Below are 7,546 nucleotides of genomic sequence, written 5' to 3' on the forward strand. Positions count from 1 at the left end.
GCAAATCGGGAAGTCAATATTACGTGTTTGATTTTACACCTATAATCTCTACAACCGCAGACTCGCTGAACGTAGGCTCCACCTTAAAGGTAGGGAATCCCATTTGCACGCCTTAAATGAAGAGTTGTATAAATACAGTGGTATGTTGAAGAGAATATCATTTTAGAAACTCCCATAAAGTATTGAAAGTGGAAGGTAACATTTAGTACATTTTTTGACGGTTAGAATTTGAATTGAATTGTTTTCGGGGCTCACCGTAAATTCCAGTACATTACTAGGCTACCTTTGCAGACCCATGTACTGCATGTGTGTCCATCATGTATATTTTGTGAAGAAAGTTCATCAACACTTACAAACATTTCTATTTACCACACACTCTATATGTTATTACATCAGCTCTTGTACTTTTAGATTTGTGTTTATAGATCACAAATACAGAAGAATGCAACAAAAAGGCGTAAGTGTGGCTGACACACAGAACTACTGAGTAGTTGAGTTTTGTGCATTATTCAAATTTTAGATAACTGTTGACTTCCAAATTTCTAAGCAGTGGCCTAAGCAAGTCCCCTGAGGTTCATATTTAATGTTTTGCTGCATTTTGGGAGGTCTGTAAAAGGTATCCCCTACCTTTAAAATCAGTGTGGAAAGGGAAGTGGGAGACACTGTGATATCCGAGAGGATTTGTATGATAGGCTATAGGCCTTTGGTGAAGGCTGACGATTTGGCATCAGGGATTTAAAGGTACCGGAGATGCGTCCGCTGATTTTTAAAGGAAACCAAAACCCAACAATATTAAGGGAATTCCACAAAAATTCATTTTTTTTCATGAAAATTACACATTCCATCAACTGGATACTGACATATATTATGGGTAGCATTTTATTCCCCCTGCTTTCTGAAAGCGGTTAGTCAAGTGCTCTTTCATTACGCTAGAAAAGTAAATTTTTGTGGAATTCCCTTTACATTTTCTTTATATGGTTGTCCATACATGACGTCATAACCTCTACTAGTCTCCTAATCCAGCGGTTCCAACACCAAAACTTTCAAAATTCATAACTTTTGCATCGATTGTCCGATTTTCCTCAAACTTTCACTAATGTGTTCTACGTGTGTTGCTGCTTTCACTCAGTCCACATTTCTGTTTGGGTTTTGGTTTCCTTTAAAGCAGGCATGTAGAAACAAAGTATAGATGTTTTTATCAAGTATTATCTGGGTTCATCAAATACCAGCCAGCGGACTGATAAACATGATTACATGGCAGTAGACAGTTTATTTGTAATGTTGTTCCGTGGGTAGAACATTCGTGGGGATGTTATCTCGTTGTAGGAAATGGCATTTGATGAATTGTCAAAAAAAAAAAAGGCTACCACAGCAAATTCAAGACCTTTGAAGGTATGCAGTACTCTTCTCTGGCTGTTGGCGCCATATGATAGATAAGACTAATGATACTGACGACTCTTGTATCAGGGAATAAATGTTTTATACAGACTACAGTGGACTCCCGTTTTAACGAAGTCCTCGGGACCGGCAGTTTTCTTTCGTTATATCGAAATTTTGTGTTATAACCGAACAAATAAACAATAAAAAAGCACAGAGTGGGTAACGTTGCGGCCCGAATTTTTACTTTGTTGTAACCGGAATTTCGTTGTAACTGTGTTTGTTATCACCGGAGTACACTGTATTCAAATTTCAGGCATAGAAAGGGTTGACAGTCTTCCCCAATAGAATTTCAAATTCTTTGGATGAATCAGTTTGTATATTTCCTCTCACACCAGTCATTATCTGTATAATGCATGTCCCAGTCCTTGAAAGTTGTGTAAGGGAGTTCAGTTTACACCTGCTCTAAGCTGATGCTATCAAACTTTTACCAGGATCAAAGTCAAATTCCATTGCACAATATCAGTGGCGGATCCAGAGGGGACGCACCAGGCACGCACCCCCTCTTTTGTTAAAGCAAAAGAAATAAAAAGAAAGAAATTAATTTTGTAAATGCGCCTCCCCTTTATGGAATTCCTGGATCCACCCCTGCACAAATTACGCATGAAAGAGGAAGGCAACTGCATCCATTATGTCAATATTTCATATTATATATATTTTTTTAAACATGCACAATACACAGGAAGATTACCTGTAACCATACATCTTGTTCTTCGTGAGAACTAAATGTAAATGATCAAGCAGGCTGCGGATTTGAAAACCAATGAGGAGATAATGATAATAATAATAATGATAATAATAATAATAATAATAACAATAATAATAACAATAATAACACTTATAATAATAATAATAATAATGATAATAAACAGTTCTTATATAGCACATAACACATAGTACATATGTCCCTATGTGCTCAGAAAATGGAAAGATTATACAAATAGAGCTTAGTCTGCAAAGAACGGAAAAAAATCAAATTGCCAAATTGATCATATAAATATATATTAATAAACAATGGTCATATATATATATATATATATATATATATATATATATTATATATATAGCGACAGCAATGGACTAAACCAGAACATGGCGGGGTGGTGCAAGGACAGTTAAATATATTGTCAGCCAACTTTGAATGTATGAAATTAATATATTGAAGGTTAGTTAAGTTTAGTATGATTCTACACCGAGGTTGATTTTGTTTATATGCTGTTATTGTCATTGTAGATTCTGAAGAAGGGCAATTAGCTCAAAAGCTTAATTAAAGGGGTGCTACTCAACATAACAGCCACGTCTCTCATGCAAGGTTTGCTGCCAATATATATATATATATATATATATATATATATATATGTATATATATATATATATATATATATATATATATATATATATATATACATACGCACACATGTATTTAATGTACACCTCATATAAGTTGACATAAAATGGGCAGGAGAAAAATCTGTCTTTATGCCAGTGATCTTTAGTTTGTTAATCAAAACTTGATGGTTCTAGGATAATAAGACATTGATAATGCTGATGTTGCTAACTCTTTGTTGTGTTTAATGTCCTTTGAACTTCTCATCCTTCACTCTGGAAGAGAGAAGACAAATTCAGCAAACCAGTCTTGGAGGAAAATATTGATGTTTCAACAATAAGAAATGTATGTTCAGCTGCATAGACATCCTTTCCTAATACCATAATAACATCAATGTGTTGAGGCAATGCGTTTCCGTTTCTGTGTGAAAATCAGGGAGCCAAGGGAAACATCAATCTGGCAATGCATGATTTGGATCAGAGCTAAAGTGGCATCCGATAGAGCTAAACACAAAAGTCAAGAAAATCTTGATCATTTTAGAAATTACACCTTTTTTTTTCTGTGATTCAACTTTGTTTCTCCTCATCAGTTTGGCACTGAAATAGTATTAAAACAGTCAGCAGTATGTGAGGTTTACAGTAGATATGATTATACACACCCACACACACGCATCCAGACATATGCAATGTATACATACGCACACATATTACTAACACATGTCACAAGCTAATGACGTCCCAACATAATCCTCAGCAAGCTTTTGAACTGCGACGCAAACACTAAGATGACACGGTTTGGTAAAAAATGGTATTCTGCACATGCACGAAGCAGCTGCTTCCACTGTCCAACCTGGGAGGAGGTGTCGTCTTAGCGTTCGTGTCGTAGATGTAAAGCTCGCTGTTAACTCTAAAAAGGCCGGGGGGTTGAATCAACCCCCCCTCGACATTTTTCACGACTACTCCGCCGCGCGAAATTTTTTGACCGCGCCGTTTGCTGACTTTTTACTTTCAAGTCTCGCACATCTTTTGACACCATTTTCGCATACCGTTACGACGCTGCATAACGTTTTATACATGCCTGTCCGACCGAAAATGGCTCAAAAATGTGATTATGTGTATAAAGTCTATGCAAATGGAGTTTTCTCTTCTTACTCATAAAGATATGATTATTTTCACTTTCATAGGCTGAAACTAATTAATTTTTTTGCATAATTATGCTTGAAATAGGTTCTGTCATAAATTTTGCCGGAAAAAAATGATAAAACAAAAGGTCGAAAAAACAGAGAAATACATAAGAAATTCATAAAACAATAAAATACATAAGAAAATGATTTTGATACCAAATTTTTTTTCAAGTACTTTGTTAGGAATGCTACAAAGAATGTTTTCACCAAAAATTAGGATTCTAGGAGCTTTAATTTCTGATTTAGAGCAAAATGTATGATTTTATGCATATATTAGCATAATTAATTATTTTGACGAAAATTTCCATTTCTTTTTGTATAGCTTGGTAGATTATGCCACAGGTAATGAATGTGCCAAATTTCAAGGCGATTGCGCGATCGACGGCCGAGATCTCAAGGGGGGGGGGGGGTTGAATCAACCCCTCCCAGCCACAGAACACCCAAAAAAGCCCGGCCTGGTTAGGGTTAAAGGTGCATGGTCCTGGTGTTTTCGTCAAATGCATACGTGGGCGCACGGCGCAAGTTTCCTATAGAGACCTATGCTATCGACTCCTCTTTGGCGCTTACGCTTTGGCCCACTTCCCCGAGTCCGAAGAAGTCCGATTCACTGTAGTCAGTGGTCCGATCACAGTTCGGCTCATGATTCGGCTGAGGGGGAAGACAGCTTCAGCAAACTTCTTTTGTGATGTCATAATAAGAAGCACATACAAATCTGTATGCACGCACCCTGGCATTACTACAGACTGCGCGATGCGCAGAGAAGACAACGAAGGCAACGTTACTTAGCAACACCTACGCACTTTGCTCTTGATGACAGCTCAAATATGGTAATCTTTGTATCAATGCTAACGGTGATCAGCAGCATAGGCGCCGGAAGTGGGGGGGCAGGGGGGGCGGCCGCCCCCCCAATCCAAAAAGTGGGGGGGGCAAAACGCATTTTTGCCCCCCCCAAAAAGCCCCCCCCCCAAAAAAAAAAATAATAATAATAATGATAAAAATAAATGAATAAACAAAGAAAATAAAATAAACATGTATATATTATGACTAAAAGGGAAAAAATATGGCTACAAACGGCAGATTTTGGACTGTAAAATGTCAAAATTTTCAAGCTCGCTCGCTTCGCTCGCTCGCATCCAGCAGTTGAGCCCGGTGCGCCTCCCCCTTAATTTCCAAAGCGAAAAACATAGCTACGACGGCAGTTGTTGGACTCTAGAATGTCAAAATTTTCAAGCTCGCTCGCTTCGCTCGCTCGCATTGAATCGTTATGCCACTATCCTAACGTTGCTGCCAGTGATTGCCAGCAGTTGCGCCCGATGCCCCCCCCCCCCTTAATTTCCAAAGCGAAAGATATAGCTACAAACGGGAGTTTTGGGACTGTAACATGTCAAAATTTTCAAGCTCGCTCGCTTCGCTCGCTCGCATTGAATCGTTATGCCACTCTCCTAACGTTGCTGCCAGTAATTGCCAGCAGTTGCGCCCGATGCCCCCCCTTAATTTCCAAAGCGAAAGATATAGCTACAAACGGGAGTTTGGGGACTGTAACATGTCAAAATTTTCAAGCTCGCTCGCTTCGCTCGCTCGCATTGAATCGTTATGCCATTCTCCTAATGTTGCTGCCAGTAATTGCCAGCAGTTGCGCCCGATGCGCCGCCCCATTAATTTCCAAAGTGAAAGATATAGCTACAAACCCCAGTTTTGGAACTGTAGAATATCAAAATTTCAAGCTCGCTCGCTTCGCTCGCTCGCATTTTATTGTTATGCCATTCACCTTATGTTGCTGACAGTATATAATTTGTCGATCGTTTCACACCGTCATTCCATAATCCATATAAGGAAAACTTACAATGTTCCTCAATGACTGCGTTGTTGAATGTATCACATTCCGTAATGTATTGTAGTCCCATTATTGCTCACGCACACACGCACAAGCATACAGATCGTCAAAATTACGTCATGTTTCGACCCACCGTACGCCACTTTACACACACACATATATATATATATATATATATATATATATATATATATAATAGATGTGTGTGCGTGTGCGTGTGTGTGTATGTGTTTGTGTGTGTGTGTGTGTGTGTGTGTGTGTGTGTGTGTGTGCATGTGTATATTGTGTAACATATGCATGGTCTAATCTTGAGCCCCCTCCAATGTTTGCCCCCCCAATCCAAAACTGCTTCCGGCGCGCCTGATCAGCAGTATCATCAACAGCGCCCTCTACACTACCGGGACTATGCCCCTTTAATAAAACAGAGTAGTGCAAGGGGTTGACAGGAGGGATGGTGTGTATTTATTTTACATGGCATTACAAACACACACAAAATGTTCATGTTCATACACCAGGCTTTCACCACAAAACAGAGTTGTTACTTGCCCCAAAGTTATGTTTGCCCTGGTGCAAGTGTCTAGTTTGCACACATGTCTGAAATCCAGGATGTGGAAAGGCATCAAAGATTGTGCTGTTACTGGTAACTTTCAGTTCATCAACTCTACCACAACATGGATTCATCCTCAGAATATGCTTATTGTGACCATATTTCAACTTTAATATGGCTCACAATGAGCACATCAAGTTCTTGTTGAACAATGCTCTGTGAGAATGAGGCTCAACCAATATCTTTCTTTGGAAAAGTTTCTCATCTTGCAAAATCTCTGTTATACCCATATAGGTTACCCTGTGCTTTCAAATGCAAAGTCTGCATCAAGTTCACAGTGATTATAATGAATAAGAGTACAATCATATGAACAGAATCTCATAAGATTCAGTGAAATCTGACCAAAAGAAAAAATAGTTAAGGGAATTTAAATTTTACATAGTTATCTAGACCAAACAGTGCTATTGGTCACAACCATACACATATATTGGCAGAGGGAATGATGCTATCACCTCAAAATTTGTCCCTTGTTTCAAGCCCAAAACTAAATGATTATGTGCTTGGACAGTAATATAGCATCTACAAGCATGTTCCCCCCTAATATTCATCTTTGCAGGGTTACTACAAGACTGCAATAACTTGATGTAAAGGATGCAACTTATGCTTATTGATTTCATGTGAAAAAAACAACAACAATATTTTGGTACAGGTTACTAGGAGTTTAGTGAGTTGATGACATCATGTGGTTGCTCCTATAATCACCTATACTTTTTTGTTCTACACTATTTCTGAGGGGGTAAATATCTGAAACTTTGCTCTCATAGGTCTGATTTTCATGATACCTCTAACCTTATGGAAACCCTATTCCAATAACCACTCCAACTAACATGATGTACTGCCTGGTACAAACATGTGCTTCATAAGTTAATCTGATAAAAAACATGGGAGTAATTTGTGCTATTCATATGCACTTGCCCTAACTCAAGTGGTTGACATAATATGCATATACTGTATGTCTGCTACTTACATCACTGCTTAAAACTCTCATGTTCTATCCCCAAACATATATTCTGAGAATGCATTTTTTAATAATAAATCACAGCTTCAAAGTTTAAGTACCCATATTGACAAATGTTAGGTTGCTTGAAGCTTAAACCAATTTATGGAACAAAAACTTTCAGTTAACCTTACATTAGCAAAATTTGTTGGAATGAGAAA

This window comes from Diadema antillarum, unplaced genomic scaffold (assembly GCF_040938485.1).
Source record: "Diadema antillarum isolate AM-2024a unplaced genomic scaffold, OU_Dant_1.0 seq00000962_RagTag, whole genome shotgun sequence".
In the NCBI taxonomy this organism is placed as follows: domain Eukaryota; kingdom Metazoa; phylum Echinodermata; class Echinoidea; order Diadematoida; family Diadematidae; genus Diadema; species Diadema antillarum.